The following is a 19,763-nucleotide window of genomic DNA, read 5'->3' as shown; positions in this document are numbered from 1 at the left end:
TATATAGAATGCAAAGCCTGATTTTTTTTTTTTTTTTACTCATACAAAGGAGAGCAACTACATAACTCCTCCGATAACTCAATTGGGTCCTTATTTCTTTAGGATCCAGTTCGTATATGCCCTCCCAGAACTTGCTCTAGGTTTTCTTCTGCTCCCTGTCCTGCTCGTTAAGCACCAAGCTCTCCAATCCATTTCTTCACACAATCTCACCTCTTCCAGATGGAGAGTCATTTCTACTGCTTTGACCAGCTGGAACAGCCTTCACTTATTTCTCCATTGCATCCCACTCCAGTACCAACTTAGTTAGTACTCCTTCCATCAGTAATGCCAGTGTGGTGCAGTTAGCTTCTGTCTGGCTACCTTACTACATCTGGGGACTTAATAGCCTCCCTGAAGATTTCTCTACACTCATCATCTTCGGGACAGCTATCCATCTCTCAACCACTCTCTTCAGCTTCCTCAGATTCTGCAGAGATCAGTACATCCTACAGAGAAGATGTATTATGTTCTGTTATTCTGAGTCTTCCTTTTTAGCTATAGCAGAAGTCCTTCTCCAAGGATTGCCTCCTCTTTTCTTGGGTCAGTTCATGAGGAAGAACCAGCGAAAGGGATGTCAGGGCATTCCTCCTCTCATTGCAGGAGACACTGTTCTGGCAGATTACAAGTTCCACTTTGGCTTCATAGGACCTATCCTTATGGTAACCAGTCCTGGCCTTACTGGAACCCTCAACTTGATTAATCCGCTGCATATTCTTTGAGAGTCCCTTTGTCCAGGAATAAGTCATGTCCTACTGTGAAGCCTTCAAGATTAGTGCAACCATCTTGGCAGAGTGACCCTCATGATTTGGGAGAGGAAATCCAAAGTGAGGATGATGAACATATGTATCCTTCTATTCCTTTGACAATTTCTTCATCTTTGCTGGATGAAGTGGTCAATCTATCTATGATGGATCATTTTAAGGCTTTTCAAGATCTCCTAAAGAGGATGCTGTCACCTTAGAAATCCTTTGGAAGTTGTACAAGAATAGTAACATAACTAGTTTGATGCATTACACCATACAATTCAATGTCAATTGGCAGTGCCCATACACAAAGATATCCTTGAACCAGTCAGGGATCGATGACAGACCCAGCCTCCCTCTTAGCTATCTCCCAAACAAAAAGAGCATCAATACTGAGTCCTTCCAAAAGGTTTGAGTATTGTTATACTTCTCGTGTTCCAGCTCTTTAACAGTGGCTGCTGTTCAAGAGAAAGCTACGCACCACAATTAGCCAAAGTCAACACCAAGGGTGAATATTTGGAGAAAAAAAAAAAAAAGACCTACTCAGGAGAAGGTCTAGTTCTTCTGCTAGCTTTCAGATTGCCAATTGCCATGCTTTACTAGCGAAATATGACTACCTCCAATGATACAAGATCTCCCAGTTTATGGAAAGACTTTTAGAGGACGCAACGGTAGAGCTAAATTCCATGTCCTTAGATCAGCTGATTGACAAGGTGGCTCTAATAGCAGTGCTGCGTCAACAAGAGCAAGACTCTCCTCTACATCTGAGTGCAATAAAGAGGGTGTTGGGGCAGAGGATTTTTTACTCAGACAAAGGAGAACAACTGAGTTTTGGGGCAGAGGATTTTAGTCCCATTACTTCCTTATTCTGAAGAAGAAAGGAAAGGAGAGTAACATCCCATACTGGACCTCAGGTGACTCAAAAAGTTCATCCATAGTCTTCAGTTCAGGCTGGTCACTCTAGCCTCTACAATCTCCTCCCTAGATCTACTGGATTGGTTCATGACTCTCTACTTGCAGGACGCATACTTCCCAATCTCCTTCTGTCCACCCCACAGGAAGTACATGTAATGGTAAAGGACATTCATTACCAGTTCCGAGTGCTATCATTTGGTTTTTCTGTGGCACGAAGGATGTTCATCAACTACGGGTGGTAGCAGTGCATCTGTGAAGACATCTATCCTTATGTCAGTGACTTATTGATTCAGGGGAAATGGTCACAGCAGGTCACCAAGACTGTGTTGGTGGTTCTCCATCTGTTCTCCTTGGTAGGTCTCTGGATTAGTCAAGTCTGCTCTCACTCCTGTTCTGTCAATAGAGTTCATAGGAGCACTTCTCAACTCAAGATCAGCAGGCTTACCTCCCTCACAACAGATTTTGCATCATAGGGCATCTCATAATAGCTCTTCACACTCAAAAAAACCATCAGTCTCAGTTTATTGGGTCATATATTCTTTTGCATTTATGCAATGCCACATGCCAGACTTTATCTTTAGCCTCTTCAGGGTTAGTTAACATGGATCCATCAGATAAGCAGACACATAATGCATGTACAAGTTCTTCCCCCTGGGGTTCTATCATTTCTGCTGTGGTGGAAGGATCTGCAAAATATCTGCCAAGGTGTGATGTTCACATCACCATCCCTTATAAAGACTGCTGTAACATGCTTCTAGACGAGGCTGGGGAGCACACCTGGGACATCTTCAGACAGACACAGGGATGGTGGTTCCCAGCGTAATCTCAGCTACATATAAATGTGCTAGAAGTCAGGGTCATTAATTTGGCTCGCAAAGCATTTTTACTTCTCATCAAGGGATCACCATCCAAATTCTGATAAACAATATTGCAGTGATGCACTATGTAAACAGACAAGGAGGAAGATCATCATCCCCTCTGTGTCCAGAGATTATTCATCAATGGGTGTGGGGAGTTCAACATTGTCAGTTTGATAGCCCTGCACTTGACTGGGGTTCAGAACAGTTTAGCAGGCCAAGTCAGCCAGAAGTGCTCTCCCATTTGCAAATGAACCCTGAAAGGTTCAGTCCCCACAGTTATGAAAAATTTATGGGACTTTTCCGCCACAGGTTTTTTTTGCAACCAACTCAAACAAGAAATGTTACATTATTTTGCTCCCAAGGACGAATGCGCCCAGGCTCCCTTTGGATGCTCCCATTTGGTGGAACACAAATCTAATATAACTTTTCCCTCTGATTCCATTTGTTCCCAGAGTCCTCAGAAAATAAGCCAGAACAACGCCAAATTAATTCTGACAGCACAATCGTGGGTGTATCAGTTTTGGTACTTGGAGCCAATGCATCTAGAAGTTTGTCCATCTTCATACTCCCAGTTCTTCCAGAAAACATTTTGCAGACCCTATTCTACATCTGGACCCATCTACATCATTTCTACATCTGCTAGTATGAGAAAGTTGGCTAAGTTTGGTAGACATATGTTGTTCTCCTACAATGCAGGACATTCCAATTCATAGCAGGAAAGTTTTGTTGAGATTTACGTATAAAGCCAATAGGAAACATTTTTCATTATGGGCTGCTTAACATCATCTTCAACCCTTGGAGCCTTCCATTCCTATCACTCTGGATCATTTATTATCCCTGAAATTCTCAGGTCTTTCAGTCAACTCCATTAAGGTTCATTTTGCAGCAATGTCACCCTCCCATTCAGGTCTCCCAGTATTTTAACACCTGACTGGGACTAAATTTCTGAAGGGGCTGGTTCATGTGTTTCCACCAGTTAAGGAAATTCTCCCTCCCTGGACTTAAATGTAGTATTCTATATTTGATGGAACACCTATTTGAGCTTGTCATTATGTATTTTATACCACCTTTTCTATTAAAATGGCATTCTTGGTGGCTTTTACATCTGCTTGGTGGGTGAACAAGATTCAGGCATTAATGGCAGGACTTCTTTTCACAAGACAGAGCTACTCTTTGACCTCACCAAAAACTTTTACTCAAAGTAGTTTCAGACTTTCACTTGAACTGGTACATACATATATACATACACTTACCAATATTTTTACCTAGGTCCTCACTCATCTCTTACAGAAGCAAAACTCCATACAAGGTACATTGAGAGCCCTTTCCTATTAGCTTCATAGGATAAAATCTTTCTGCAAGTCACGCAGTCTGTAACTTTTGGAGACCTGTCCAGAGGGCAAGCTATTTTGCCTGTGGTCTATGGGGGGGGGGGGGGAATTGACCTAAGATGCGCAACTTCAGCTATGAGAATAGCGTAGCTGAAGTCGACATATCTTAGGTCGACTTACCTCGTGTCCTCATGGTGTGGGGTCGACGCCACCGCTCCCCCGTCGACTCCGCTTCTGCCTCTCATAGAATATCAGAGTTGGAAGGGACCTCAGGAGGTCATCTAGTCCAACCCCCTGCTCAAAACAGGACCAATCCCCAATTTTTGCCCCAGATCCTTAAATGGCCCCCTCAAGGATTGAACTCACAACCCTGGGTTTAGCAGGCCAGTGCTCAAATCACTGAGCTATCCCTCCCCGCCCTCAGTACCATGGCGGAATACAGGAGTCAACAGCAGAGCAATCGGGGTTCGATTTATCGCATCTACACTAGATGCGATAAATCGATCCCCGATAGATCAATCACTACCCGCTGGATCGTAGGCGTACCATACTCTCAAAGTGACTGTCAGACTTTATCAGGATCTCATATGAATTGAATAAATTAGCTTCTCCATCTCGGATCAAAGCACAGTCCTAGAGCTCAGGCAGCCTCCTTAGCTTGTTTGAGGAGCATCTCTAGATCTGAAATCTATAGGGCAGCTATTTGGAGCTTGATGCATACCTTTACCAATCATTATTCTCTAGTGGTAGACTCTACACTTGACACTCAATTTGACAGGGTAGTCTTACAGTCCTTATTTAAATAGGACTCCTGGCACTCACCTCGTTAGGAAGACAACTGCTAGACAATCACCTAGAATTGGCTCCATATGAACAAATACTCAAAGAACAATTACTGTAATGTAAGTAACAGTGGTTCTTCAAGATATTTTGTCCACACAGATCCCACGAGCCATCCTTCTTCCACAGTAATGCAAAATCCTTTAGCTTTGGAATTTTCTTTTGTATTGGTGTTTGGGGCTGCTGTGCCCTTTATGTCCTTGAGTGGAAGGTTCAAGGAGAGTGCATGCTTGGCCCCAACAGACACTACTGGCCAAAAAAAATCCAATCTTGGGTGCCAGGAGCATATTTGCACCTAGAATGAGATCCACATGGAGAAATCATCTAGAAGAACAACAGTTACTGTAAGGTAAGTAACAGTTCTCTTCATTGACTAAACTGTAGGTCTATCTAGGCATTTACACCAAATCTAACTTCACATTTCATTTCAAACATATTTTCTTCCTTTGCCTATGTCTCTTCTCTCTGCCACAGATGCTACTTTTTATTTTAAATTCTATTACGGTATTCTATAGTCTGCACAAAGTGTTTTGGGATACAATTTGCGTGAGTAGCACTTGTAAAAAAAAAATCAAGTGTTTGGAGTTGCAAACCATTTCAGAAGTTAAACCATGTGTAGCAGTTGTGCTTATTCTTTTACATAGTAAGGAAATTGGGATTCTCCTTTACTGTAATAGTATTTATTACTGGAAATGATGATTGAGAAGGTTGGGAATATATTTCCCTTTTACTAACTGCCAGTTCTTTTACTCCTTTATAATCTTTTTAAAATTTTTATTTTGTTTTGTGATGCAACATGCTTACTCTCAACCCCCCCTTTTTGATGAGTGATAAATGAAGTGTGTGTGTGTGCATAGCTGAGACTAAACACGTTTCTGCACAAAATAAATCCATTGCCTCACCACAACTAAATCTTCAGAACCTCTTGCAGTTGTGTACTTCTCTCATCTGAGTCCACTGTTCCTTCTCTTAGTGAATTTCAATACTACACAATTTGTTCTTGCTCCAAGATAATTAGTTCCAACGACAAGTACTGGAAGACAATACTTGTTACCTTTCTCCATGTCTACTTGTTTCCATTTATTATTTGTCTGCATTCTTCTAATCATCTAGTTTTATATCTGTAGTGTTGCTTCCTACAAATTTCCTTGACTTTTCATATTAATGTCGTATCTGAAATGCTATTAAAATCCCTACTAAGCTCCATGTAAATGTATTCCCTGTCCTTTAGATACTTACTAATATCAATCTCTGCTTTTTTTTAGTCAATATTTTATGCTTTATTTTAAAGCCCACAGTTTCAGTTAAATTGAAACTACTGCTCTTTGGCACTAAAACACTGACTAGAATCCTCTTCCTCATAGTGAAATCTGTCAACTCTATTGTCTGGAATAAAATGTTGTCCTCCAAGCAGTGTCATCAAGTATTCTTAAGATCATCTTCTCTCTTTGCACATTGCTGAATCTCTTTATGGCTGAGACCCAAGTGCTTTATAATAAGAAGCAGCATAAATGGAAGGTTCAGTGTTGAGAGAGAATACAACAGTTGCCTTTATGTGCCATAATGGTATGATTAGAGGAGCCTGACTAGAAGGGCAGAGAAAATTTGACAAGAACTATGCTGTGGGATCAATTAAGTTAATGATACATCTTAAGTTTAACTGCATGGAATATTGCCATCAAATCACAGAAACAAAATATGTAGCAGTTTATTGCTATCTGTTGGGGAGGAGGGAATAAATGTTTGCTTAAAACACCACTTTCACATCCTAAAAGTATCAATAATAAAACAAGTTAAGACCCGGAAAGTATAATAAAATTGGTGAATGATAACATAAATGTTGAGTCTGAACATTTGTTTCCGGACATCATAGCAAATCATAAATCATGATTTCAATTGAATAATCTCACAATGTGCTGCTGTATACTTTTTATAAGTACAAGTTTATTAGAACTCTGTTCTTCAGAACTTTACTTTGTCATCAATCACAAAGACATTATGACCCAATCAAAAGGTCTAAGGTCTTTCAGCTTAGGGTTTGAATTAATAAGTGGATTGCAGCATTATTACATGAGACTGATAGTACACACTCTTCAGACTGAATTCACACTAAATAGGTAAATGAACACCTGAAGAATATATTATGGTCTACATTATTTTTAGATTGTGGGCAAGCCACTTTGGCTGGGCTATATGTTTAATATGCACACATCTGAAAATTGTTGTTTTCATAGGTAGTAATAGCTATATTTTGAGTTTTAAAGAGCTAGGCGTGTTCTCATGCTTACTAAACACATTTTTTTTTATGGTCAGTGAAGGGAACCAAAACGTTCAATGAAAAGGCTCCATTATCCCATGACTAGTCCTTAAACAAATAAATGTTTCCCAGCTCTTAGGCCCACCCCACAGTTAGGGTTGTGTAGCTCACAAAGTAAGTATAAAACAAATCAATATTTATGTTTCACACTTGATCAGGCTTTTCAGAATCGGAAGAACTGACAATGATCACATCAGAGTGGCCAGGTCTACACTACAAACTTATATTGGTAACACTACATTGTTCAGGGGGTATGAAAAATCCACACCCCTCCATGACACAGTTATACCGACCTAACCTTTCTCCCCCCGCTCCCCTGATGTAGACAGCACTATGTCAGCAGGAGGGCTTCACCTATCAACATAGCTACCACCTCTCATGGAAGTGGATTAATTATGCCAATGGGGAAGCTCTCCCATCAACATCTTCACTGAAGCTGTGCCGCTGAAGTGTTTTAAGTGTAGACCTGCCCAGAGGCTGTCATAAAAGCTGGCATGGTGGAATTGGTCCAAAACATATGGAAGGAAAAAAACCCAGTTTCTTTCTCACAAGATTTATTAGGTTGTAATAGCCAGGAATTAACTTTTGAAGATCTGGGCATAAATCCTTGCATATTTGACCACATTTTTTCCTCCAGTTATTACTGAAGCAGTCACTAACATTGACCAGACTAATTAAGGTTTCATAATCATTTCCAGTATAACCTTGTTTTCATGTACTTTTAACTATCCACAGTTTCTCTCTATGCGGATGAATTTTGCCAAGTTTCTTCTCTGCTTAAAAATTATTTTGTTTCTTCTGAAAAGCTGAGGAAAAATTGTGCCAGTCATTTCTGAGTTAAGAGAATGAAAAAATAATTAGTTTCTGCTATTAAGTTGCTCTTATGCTTTTCCACATGGAGATAAATAAAATAACTATGTTGAGTAATTTTGTATCATCTTCAGATTTTGCCACACTGTTCACTCCCCTTTTCCAGATCATTTATGAAGATGTTGAACAGCACAGGTCCCAGTACAGATTGTTGTGGGACCTCACTATTTTCCTTTCCCCAGTGTGAAAAGCGACCATTTATTCCTACCCTTTGTTTCTGATCTTTTAAGCAGTTACTGATTCATGAGGGGATGTTTCCTCTTATCCCATGACTGCTTACTTTGCTTAAGAGTCATTGGTGAGGGACCTGGTCAAAGGCTTTCTGAAAGTCCAAGTATACTATACGGAATGGATCACCCGTGTCCACATGCTTATTGACCTCCTCTAAGAATTCTGATAGGTTGGTGAAGCCTGATTTCCTTTTACAAAAGCTGTGTTGGCTCTTCCCCAACATATCAGGTTTTATCTGTGTCTAATATTTCTGTCCTTTACTATAGTTTCAGTCAATTGGCTTTGTACTGAAGTTAGCCTTACTGGTCTGTAATTTCCAGAATCACGTTTAGAGCCTTTTTAAAAAAATCAGCAATGCATTAGCTACCCTTCAGTCATCTGGTACAAAGTCCGGTTTAAGTGATAGGTTACATAGCACAGATAGTAGTTCTGCAATTTCATGTTTGAGTTCCTTCCGAATTCTTGGGTGAATACCATCTGATCCCAATGACTTATTACTGTTTAATGTATCAGTTTGTTCCAAACCTCTTCTATTGAAATCTTAGTTTAGGACAGTTCCTGAGATTTGTCACCTAAAAAGAATGGCTCAGATGTAGAGATCTCCCCCACATCCTCTGCAGTGAAAACCATTGTAAAGAATTCATTTTGCTTCTCTTCAATGGCCTTGCCTTCCTAGTGTGCTCTCTTAGCTCCTCAGTCATCCAGTGGCCCCAATGACTGTTTGGCAAGCTTCCTGCTTCTGAATTAAATAATTTTTTTTGTTGCTAGTTTTTGTGTCTTTAGCGAGTTACTCTTCAAATTCTTTTTTGGCTCACCTTCTTCTATTTTTACACTTGACTTCCCAGAGTTTATACCTGTTTCTATTTTCTTTATTAGGATTTGACTTTCATTTTTTAAAATATGCCTTTTTGCCTCAAATTGCCTCTTTTATTCTGCTGTTTAGCCATGGGGGCATTTTTTTGGTCCAATTACTGGTTTTTTTAAAATTTATTTGGGGAATATGTCTAGTTTGAGCCTCTATTATGGTATTTTTTTAAAAGTTTCCATACGGAGTGCAGGCATTTCATCCTTGTGACTTTTCCTTTTAATTTTCCACTTAACTAGCTTCCTCATTTTTGCATAGCTTCCCTTTTTGAGGTTAAATGCTATTGTGGGTGGGTGCCTTTGGCATTTTCCCCCTTCAAGAATATGAAATGTAATTACATTATAGTTACTGTTACAGCTATATTCACCTCTTGGACCAGAACCTATGCTCCATTTTGGACTAAATCAAGAATTGCCTCTCTCGTTGGGGGTTCCAGGATGACCTCCTTCTACAGGCATTCATTTCTGTCCAGAAATTTTTGAGGTGACATATACCTAGTCTATATAAGGATAGTCAAAATCCCCTATTACTTCATTTTCTGCCTTTGTAGCCTCTTTTATCCCCCGAGCATTTTACAATCACCATCACCATCCTGGTCAAGTGGCATATTCCTACTACTATACTCTTTTTTTTTTTAAATACTCATCAGCTCCTCCTCTACCTTCCCCCAGCACCTCCCGCCCGCTTGCAGCCCCGCCGATCATCGCCTCCCCCTCTCTCCCAGCGCCTCCCATCCACCACAATCAGCTGTTCTATGGCTTGCAGGAAGAGCTGGTGAGGAAAGGGGAGGAGCGGGGGCAGGAAGAGGCAGGGCAGGGTGGGGCCTTGGGAGAAGGGATGGAGTAGGGGGGCAGAGCCAGAGGGAGCACCCCCTGGCACATTAGAAAGTTGGCACATCTGCTAAGGGATTTCTGCACCTGAATTGTGTAATGCTGCACACTTGTCAGCTTACCTCAGCCCTTAGTTTAAAAAAATCCTCTATGACCCTTTTAATTTTACATGCCAGCAATCTGGTTCTGGTTTAAGTGGTGCCCATCATTCCTGCATACGCTTCTTGTTACCCAAAAGGTTTCTCAGTTCTTAATAAACCTTAATAAAACCCTCCTCCCTTCACCATTGTGTCATCCATGCATTGAGGACCTGCAGTTTTGCCTGTTGTTCTGGCCCAGTGTGTGGAACTGGAAGCAGTCCAGAGAATGCTACCATGGAGGTCCTGGCCTTTAATCTCTTACCAAGCAGCCTAAATTTGGCCTCGAGGGCCTCTCACTTACCTTTCCCTATGTCACTGGTACCTACATGCATCATGACCACTCGCTCCTCCCCAGCGATGCACATACATTTATCTAGCAGTCTTGTGAGATCCGCAACCTTTGTGCCCAGTAGGCAATTAATCATGCGGGTTTCACGGTCATCACAAAACCAAACTATCTATATTTCTAATAATCAAATCCTACTAATAATCCAAATTACTACTACCTATAACTATTCATCTTATAACACAGGAAATTAAAAGATCTTGGAGCTCTTAGTCTAGAGGGAGGAGATAGCAATGTCCACTGTCAGAGTCCACTTGATGTTATGGACCCAGTATTAGTCCTAGAATATGAAGCAATAGAGCAGAAGAATGTAACCACTCAGCTCCTGAGCCCACTATCTAGTATGTTGGAGCATAGATTCTCCTCCTTCAGTTGTCTTTTTGTGATGTCACGGAACTATTGTGACTTCTGTGATCCAAAGCAGCAAGGCCAAAGATGTTAGAGCCCGATTCCCACCAGCTGGGCACTTTGTTCAGCCTTTCTATAAAGGAGAGAGAAGAGTTCAGCCTGTCTTGCAAGAGTGTTTACTTACCTTGCCCATGAAATGAAGGGCCATCTCTCTTCAAGAAGGATGTCTGGGGAGCAAGCGTTCCTGAAACTGCCCCCTCTAGGAAAGTGTCAGAAAGTTAACTCCTATAACAAGGAGGAGGAGATCTACAAAATGTTTATAAAACTGTCCAGACTTCACTGCAAACTGCAGGATCCGCTGAAGGAGCTGCTTTATCAGTGCACTAGTGAGGAGGAAGGAGAATGTATGTGTGTATAATCTATAGTTATGGGACAGGCAGGGGCGTCAAAATTTGGCATTGCTTCTGAGAGAGAGATGCCAGTTGCCAATAGCACGGGAATAACAGCACCTAAAATGTATGAAATGAAGTGGAGATTGCAGGTGCCCTCCTCTTTACCGATGAAGCATGGCCTTTGGTAGCGACTAGTCGTATCACGTGATACCACTTGGATCAAAGGTGGAACACCATATGCTGGGAACTGTCATCTCCACAGGCCATCCTCTATGTTAAAAATGAAGGTGGCTGTAGCTGCATTTGGCTTGTGAGTTACATGTTGGCTGTTTGCAATGTGCTGCTTAATGTTAGGAAGCAGTCAACCAGACATGGTTACAAGTCAGAATGGACCAGATTTGTGACTTGGATGACTGGAAAGGGTGGTTCTTCTGCTTCAGCATCCACACACTGTGCACTAGAATATTTTATGTTTTTAAGAATGAAGGGTTAATTCATCGTTAAAGGCAGAAATGGCTGCCAGGTGAACCCTTGTTTGATAGTAGATACTTGATTTGATAGTAGATCATTATTTGTACATAATGCCATTAATAAATGTCTGAAGGACTTATCTACTGTGCATCCTCCTTTGAGACGTACTGTCCCTCCTAGACCGGTTTCAGAGTAGCAGCTATGTTAGTCTGCATCCGCAAAAAGAAAAGGAGGCACCTTAGAGACTAACAAATTTATTTGAGCATAAGCTTTCGTGAGCTACAGCTCACTTCATCAGATGATCTGATGAAGTGAGCTGTAGCTCACGAAAGCTTATGCTCAAATAAATTTGTTAGCTGTAGCTCACGAAAGCTTATGCTCTAATAAATTTGTTAGTCTCTAAGGTACCACAAGTACTCCTTTTCTTTTTTGCGAATACAGACTAACACGGCTGCTACTCTGAAACCAGATTGTTTTTGTTATTCTAAAAAACACATGGGATATATGGTTTCTTTCCAAACCATTTCTAGATGAATTAAGCTATTTATTGTTGAATGTTATTCTTTGGCAGATACTCCTAGACCTGGGACAAAAGCTGTGGCAACTGCTTTTGTTTGCATTAAACAAGTCTCTGCTCTGGAGATTTGCAGAGCTGCTGCCTGGAGTTCTGCTCACAATTTTCACTACATATTATACTTTGGACTTGGCTTCTAATGCAGATGTTGAATTTGTTAGAGCGATGCTGCAGTCTCTATTCATTTATAACTCTGTGCCTAGCTCCATGTTATTTTCAGCACTGCTTAGCAGTCTATCCCATAAGTGGGAATATGCAGAGCCATTCAAAGAAGAAATGAAGGTTACTCACTTGTAACTAGAAAAGGAGTACTTGTGGCACCTTAGAGACTAACAAATTTATTTGAGCGTAAGCTTTCGTGAGCTACAGCTCACTTCATCGGAAGCGGTAGCTCACGAAAGCTTATGCTCAAATAAATGTGTTAGTCTCTAAGGTGCCACAAGTACTCCTTTTCTTTTTGCGAATACAGACTAACACGGCTGCTACTCTGAAACCTGTCACTTGTAACTGGAGTTCTTTGAGACGGCTCTGCATATTCACACTTCCCACCCACTTCCCCTCTTTGTCAGAGTCCTAGTCACTTATTGTTCTCTGCCATTGCAGTGGAAGGAATTGAGGTGATAGCGGGCGCTGCACCCCTTATATAACCTTGCTCTTAGGATCTTCAGAGATGCCAAGGGGAAAGGCTGGGGGTGCAAGAGCATGCTGGGAGAAGGTTCTACCATAAGACACCACAAGGCAGTTTGTACCCATAAGTGTGAATATGCAGAGCCATCTCTAAGAACTCCAGTCACCAATAAGAATCCTTCATTTATTCCTTAAATGCTTACGATGTTGTAAGCTTCTTTTTGTTACGTTCATTTGCAGTTGGTTAGGATCTGAATGTAGGCATTTAATATAACAATTTCCTGATATCCTTGTGACGTGAATAGTGAGATGATTTATGTACCAATATGTAATCAAATGAACTTGCCTATAACTGGTTACTATATAAGAAGCCATTTGAGTATTTGCGTATTTATATTAATTGAGGAATTAGCAATTTGGTAATGTTTAAGCAACCTCCTTACTAACTCAGGAAGACAAGAATCACCTTTCAAAAGATTGTTAAGAAGAAAAGACAATACCTTCTTTGACTATTTAAGTTCAAAGATTCTAAGAATCATTTGAGTTTAAAAGCACTTAAAGCTGAAAAACTTTTTTAGAAAATTGGAGAATTTGGACCCATTTGAAACAGAAGTTAAACTGTTATTAAGTGCAGATGGAACCAAGGGGATAACTCAGAAAATGAATTGAATAAAAAGTTAAAACTCCAACTTTAAAAATGAGAATTTCTTGCCACAAAGACAAAAGCAATACAACTATAATGTTTAATTACAATCCTGCTACATAATGAGATTTTAAATCCTGAGAGATTACTGCCAGAAATTTAAAATGAGTTTCAGGAGGCAGGTGGGTTGGAGAACTGGGAATGGGGAAAATGAACACCTGTCTCAACTACACCTTACAAAGGAAAAAACATCCATGTGAATGGCAGAACACAAGTTACCTCACACCACTGATTGAGGTGGCAGATAAAGAACCCAGATCTTATTGATTCACTGCTTTCACTATCAAAGATGAAAATGCTCTGATCTGAACAGACAATTCTAGATGCAGTCACTAAAACATTATCCTAGGGCTTCAGAATCAATATCAACTAGGGAAATAGTGTTTTGATTTTTAAAGTAGAACAAAAAGTCTAAGTACAAGGATTTTTGTCTCCTCTCAAGGAAGGAGAAAGTAAGGTTGTGCTCAAGGTACCTGTAAAATACATACGGAAACTCAGTTTTCTGAAGTCTTTAGAGTTTCTGAATTGAATGATTATATAAATGTTCTTTGCAGGGAATGGAGAGTTCAACTTGTTCTCTTCCTCAAACATGGAGATCAGGAGAATTACTTGATTTCCCAGATCAGTAGTAGAGATGGGTCTCAACAGGAACACCAAATTTAAACATCCCATTACCTCTGGGTTGAAATCTGAACCCTATCCAGATTCAGGTTGTGTGGCTTAGGCCCACCTCTGGTCAGTACGAAAGAGCCATGGGATCGGAACAGTTCCTAATTAGAATATCAGACACACCTAATAAAGTAGTTTAACTAACCAGACATCTACTACCCTCCTCATTCTTAACTAAAGGAATAATTTACTGAAGGTGTCACTAAGATATGCAGAAGGCAGAATTGTGGCCTAACAGTTTAAAAAAAGAAAAAAAACCCACCTACACAAAACAAATACTCCACTCCCACAAAGGCAACATTTATGTCAGTCCATAATATCCGATGGCAGGATGAGTTGGCTTCTTTCACTTCTATCTAGAGAAAAGCAGAGATGCTAACCTAGAACTTTTTCCAGGTCAAGTGACCTCAACACCAAATTTGCTAATTTCTAATTTTAGTCTGTTCCTGGCTGAGGAATACAAGTTGCCCCTTCTCCTAAAATACTGTAACAATTTCTCAATACAACATGGGCTGATCTCTGAGTATCTCTCAAAAGGATCCTATTCCTATTCTAAACAAGGAACAAGAAGTTCACTGACTAAAGGTGTTCTAAATATCATTTGTTTTTTACATTGCTGTTCAATATATTTCATTTTTCTTCCCTGGAACTTGTAAGAACATGACCACACATCCATTAAAAAGAAGCACCAGTTACTTAATACAGTGGTTTTCAAACTTTTTAGGCTGCATACCCCTTTCCAAATAATGTAGTCTACCACGCACCCCTGTCTGAGATAAGGTCAGAATATACCTATGATTAGATTGCCAACTCTTAGTAAATAAAATGCACTGTCCACCATTACAGAGTTTGTGTACCCCTAAGGATATACGTACCCCAGTTTGAAAACCACTACCTTAATATATTTATCAACTTTACATTTACCCTAAGAGAAATTAAGATATATGATACTATAAAAGATCATAAACAACAATAATTTTAGTAATGTTCAGTTAGAAAAATGTCTTGTGGGTGGTGAAGACCCCAACAATATTCAGTTCTTGAAAGAAATTAAATATTAACGGTGCTAACCATAAAGTTAGATCAAAATATCATAGACATTCAGGTAATCAAGGTTGAGGCTATTATTACAGAGCACACCTTGTACAAAAAATAATATACATTTATGGCATGACTTTCAAACATGCTGAGCACTCACAAAAATGTTTGACTTTAATGGGAGTTATGGATGTGCAATACCTCCAAAAATCAGGTCCTTATTATATAGAGCACTTTTCATCCAAAGGGATCCAGAATCACAAATTGTGGACCTGATTTTGCAATCTGCTCAGTGCTGGCTAATACTTATGCCTGCGTGGAACCATACTGAAGAGGGGAAAACATTGGACATGTTATTCCTTGACTTTAGCAAAGCTTTTGATTCAGTCTCCCACAGTATTCTTGCCAGCAAGTTAAAGTAGTATGGGCTGGATGAATGGACTATAAGGTGGCTAGAAAGCTGGCTAGATCATCGGGCTCAAGGGGTAGTGATCAATGGCTCCATGTCTAGTTGTCAGCCGGTATCAAGCGGAGTTCCCCAAAGGTCAGTCCTCAGGCCGGTTTTGTTCAATATCTTCATTAATGATCTGGAGGATGGCGTGGATTGCACCCTCGGCAAGTTTGCAGATGACACTAAACTGAGAGGAGTGGTACATATGCTGGAGGGTAGGGATAGGATACAGAGGGACCTAGACAATTTAGAGGATTGGGCCAAAAGAAATCTGATGAGGTTCAACAAGGACAAATGCAGAGTCCTGCACTTAGGACAGAAGAATTCCATGCACTGCTACAGACTAGGGACCGAGTGGCTAGACAGTAGTTCTGCAGAAAAGGACCTAGGGGTTACAGTGGACGAGAAACTGGATATGAGTCAACAGTGTGCCCTTGTTGCCAAGAAGGCTAATGGCATTTTGGGCTGTATAAGCAGGAGCATTGCCAGCAGATCGAGGTACGTGATCATGCCCATCTATTCAACATTGGTGAGGCCTCGTGTGGAATACTGTGTCCAGTTTTGGGCCCCACATTAGAAGAAGGATGTGGAAAAATTGGAACGAGTCCAGCAGAGGGCAACAAAAATACACACAATAGCAGATTTAAAAGGTAGCCATCCTGCAGCAAAAAAACTTCAGGACCAGACTTCAAAGAAAAACTGCTGAGCTTCAGTTCATTTGCAAATTTGACACCATCAGCTCAGGATTAAACAAAGACTGTGAATGGCTAGCCAACTATAAATGCAGTTTCTGCTCCCTTGCTTTTCACACCTCAACTGCTAGAAGAGGGCCTCATCCTCCCTGATTGAACTAGCCTAGTTATCTGTAGCCTGATTCTTGCTTGCATATTTATACCTGCCTCTGGAAATTTCCACTACATGTATCTAATGAAGTGGGTATTCACCCACGAAAGCTTATGCTCCAATACGTCTGTTTGTCTATAAGGTGCCACTGGACTCTTTGCCGCTTTTACAGATCCAGACTGACACGGCTAGCCCTTTGAAAAATTATTAGGGGGCTGGAGCACATGACTTATGAGGAGAGGCTGAGGGAACTGGGATTATTTAGTCTGCAGAAGAGAAGAATGAGGGGATTTTGATAGCTGCTTTCAACTACCTGAAAGGGGGTTCCAAAGAGGATGGATCTAGACTGTTCTCAATGGTATCAGATGACAAAACAAGGAGTAATGGTCTCAAGTTGCAGTGGGGGAGGTTTAGGTTGGATATTAGGGAAAACTTTTTCACTAGGAGGGTGGTGAAGCACTGGAGTGGGTTACCTAGGGAGGTGGTGGAATCTCCTTCCTTAGGAGGTTTTTAAGGTCAGGCTTGACAAAGTCCTGGCTGGGATGATTTAGTTGGGGATTGGTCCTGCATTGAGCAGGGGGTTGGACTAGATGAACTCCTGAAGTCTCTTCCAAGCCCTATATTCTATGAAGTAAGTGGGGCTCTAAACAAGTAGAGAGATCCCAACCTGTTTAGATCAGTTGGCGGATCAGGTCTATATAGAAGGATCACTTCACCCACTACTAGAATGCAGCCAACTCTCGAGCAGAATGTTTAGCAACTGTTTAGCAGAGTATTGCAAAGCTCTTCTGTATTCTATTCTCTCCATCACAGATGATATAAAATAAATTTCCCTTTATTAAAGTATATGCTTATTAAAAAACCCTTTAAAACTTTAACTATTATCCTATGGACATGATTAAATAGTGTGGTTAGAACAGAAATATTGCATTACTGCATATAAATAAGTGAATGATTCCCAAATCATTTCTCCCTTTTGCTGTACTGCCAGCCTCAAGATTCAAAATCATGAGTCAGTATCCGCACAAAAAAAATCATGATTTTTTAAAATACATTTTGCGGTCTTTGTATTTGCATTCTGATTTAGGGGTCACATTTTCCAGCTTTTCTCCACAACTCTGAGGGCTAGGAACATACTTTAAAAAAATTATATTATATATATATATATATATATATATATATATATATATATATAACTGATTCTCATGTAATGGCATGACTTCAGGAACTAGGGCTTTAAAAAAAAGAAACACCCATAGTCGTCATTTTCATTTCACCCATAGTCATTATTTTGTTACCTCAGTCATGGAGCTCAAGCAAACTCAAACTTCCAGTATTCCTGTAAATTTCCATTCTGGTGAACTCTCATTCTTCTAAATGCAACAGATAAATGTCTGTCTCTTTATTCTCACCCCTCATGCTGTGGAATGTTGTTATTCATCTTCATTCTTAGTTTTATTTCTGCTCCACTTCTTTGATCCTTCATCTCTTCAGCTGTGTCTGAGTCTCTGCATTAGGGAACAAGCATCTAACCATGTGAATTTAGTGATAAGATTGATTACATGCTTAGAAACCAATTAGTGGGAAAACCTTACATGAATTCCTGAAAGACTGTTATTTGAATGTGGTCAGACATATTAAGGAAAGCTCTTACTCTAGCAAGCCAAATTGAGTTAGTTATTAATAATGCATAGATGGTTGCTGAGGGAAATACTTGCTCATAAGGGCGATACTTATTAGGACAGGTCCAGAAAGCAGAATTCAAAGAGGATAAATGAAGTTTAATGTTTCTGCTTAAAGTATCATTGTTACAAGCCAAAAAAATCCCAAACTTGTGTTCAGATTTCATTTCATTTGCTTGCAGCCATACCACTTAGGTCTGTGATCTCCTTAGCACTTACAAACTAAACAGGGTCAAGCCATGTCAACACTAACCTAGATGCTGCTGAAAGCGGTGTTGCTCACTCAGTGTCAATCTTCCCCTGTTGGCAGTACTGACCCAATACATTAGTCTGGTGTTGAGGGGCTCTCAGCTACTAGAGGTGCCGTCTTCAGCATAAAAGGAAAAGAAAAAGTTTCCAACTACTTCTGGTTATTAAAAATTTCAAGATGGCACTTTTCATGGCAGGCATCAGTCCTGGATAGATTTCAGAGACTCTGCCAACACAGCCACGCCATTTAAAGAAGCAGATTCTGTGTTGCAATAGATTATTTAAAATAATGTTTAAGGGCCAAGATTTTCAAAAATGACTAGTAATTTTTGGTGCCCAATTTGTGAAACTTAAAGAGATCCTGATTTCCAGAAGAGTGGTGCACAGTGCTTTCTGAAAACTGGGCTCTCCTTAAGGTGTCACAAGTTAGTCCCCCAAACATTGAGGCAGCCAAAATTACTGTTGGTGACAAAAAATCTTGGCCAAGAGAACTGAAGGTTCAGTCTATATTTTTAATTTCTCTCTTGCTTGAATTCAGGTTTCCACAGCTTCAGCTTTGAAAATATTTTAACCAGTAAGGGGCTACACCGTGAGCTTTATCTGTCACCAGAGCCAGACCACGTACCACTCTGGAAAAGAAATATTTCCAACAGGCTTGCTGAGAAATACAGGCAATTCAGATTGAATTTAAAGGACACTCCGATGTCAGCAGTAATTGTAAGGTAAAACTCATCAGTCTTATCCTGTCAGGATACTGTAGACAGAGATCTTTAACACTGTGATTATAAGCGGGGATATAGCTAGGAAAGCTATTTTAGGAGGTGTTATGGGCCAAATTTTGCTCTCATTTATGCTGATGTAAAACAGAAACAAGTCAGTGGAGTTACTCCAGTTTTATACTAGCAAAATTTGGCCCCATTGTGGCAGTTTTATCTTCCTTGTGCACCATTCACAGACTGTCGGATGGTAATTAAGGCCCCTGGCTTTACAGGCAAAGGAATTAGAGAGAGAGAGTTCTATAAAAATTAAAATACCAAGATGTATTCAAAGTTTCTGCTTCTCTACGTGTTTCTGGCAATGCCCAGGACTAGGTGCTCTGAGGTGTGTTGAGAGTATTATAAAAACTTAAATAGAATAGAACTCGCCAACATTTTAGAGGGACTGTTACCTCCCTGCTTTGACATATCATATGTAACCCAAAATTCCATTAGCTCATTTTTCTTGTTTCACATTGCACACCCTTCACTAATTTGCTGTGTACTCTCACACTACACTTTTTCCAGTCTGAGCACGTTAGAGGCTTCTCCTCCCATTTAATGTCTCTTTCTTCCCCATCCCACATCCACTGATGGTTTATCCTTATAGGCAAGGTCTGCCCTGACCACAGAT

Source organism: Dermochelys coriacea, chromosome 2 (assembly GCF_009764565.3).
Source record: "Dermochelys coriacea isolate rDerCor1 chromosome 2, rDerCor1.pri.v4, whole genome shotgun sequence".
NCBI lineage: Eukaryota > Metazoa > Chordata > Testudines > Dermochelyidae > Dermochelys > Dermochelys coriacea.
This window is presented reverse-complemented; position numbering follows the sequence as displayed.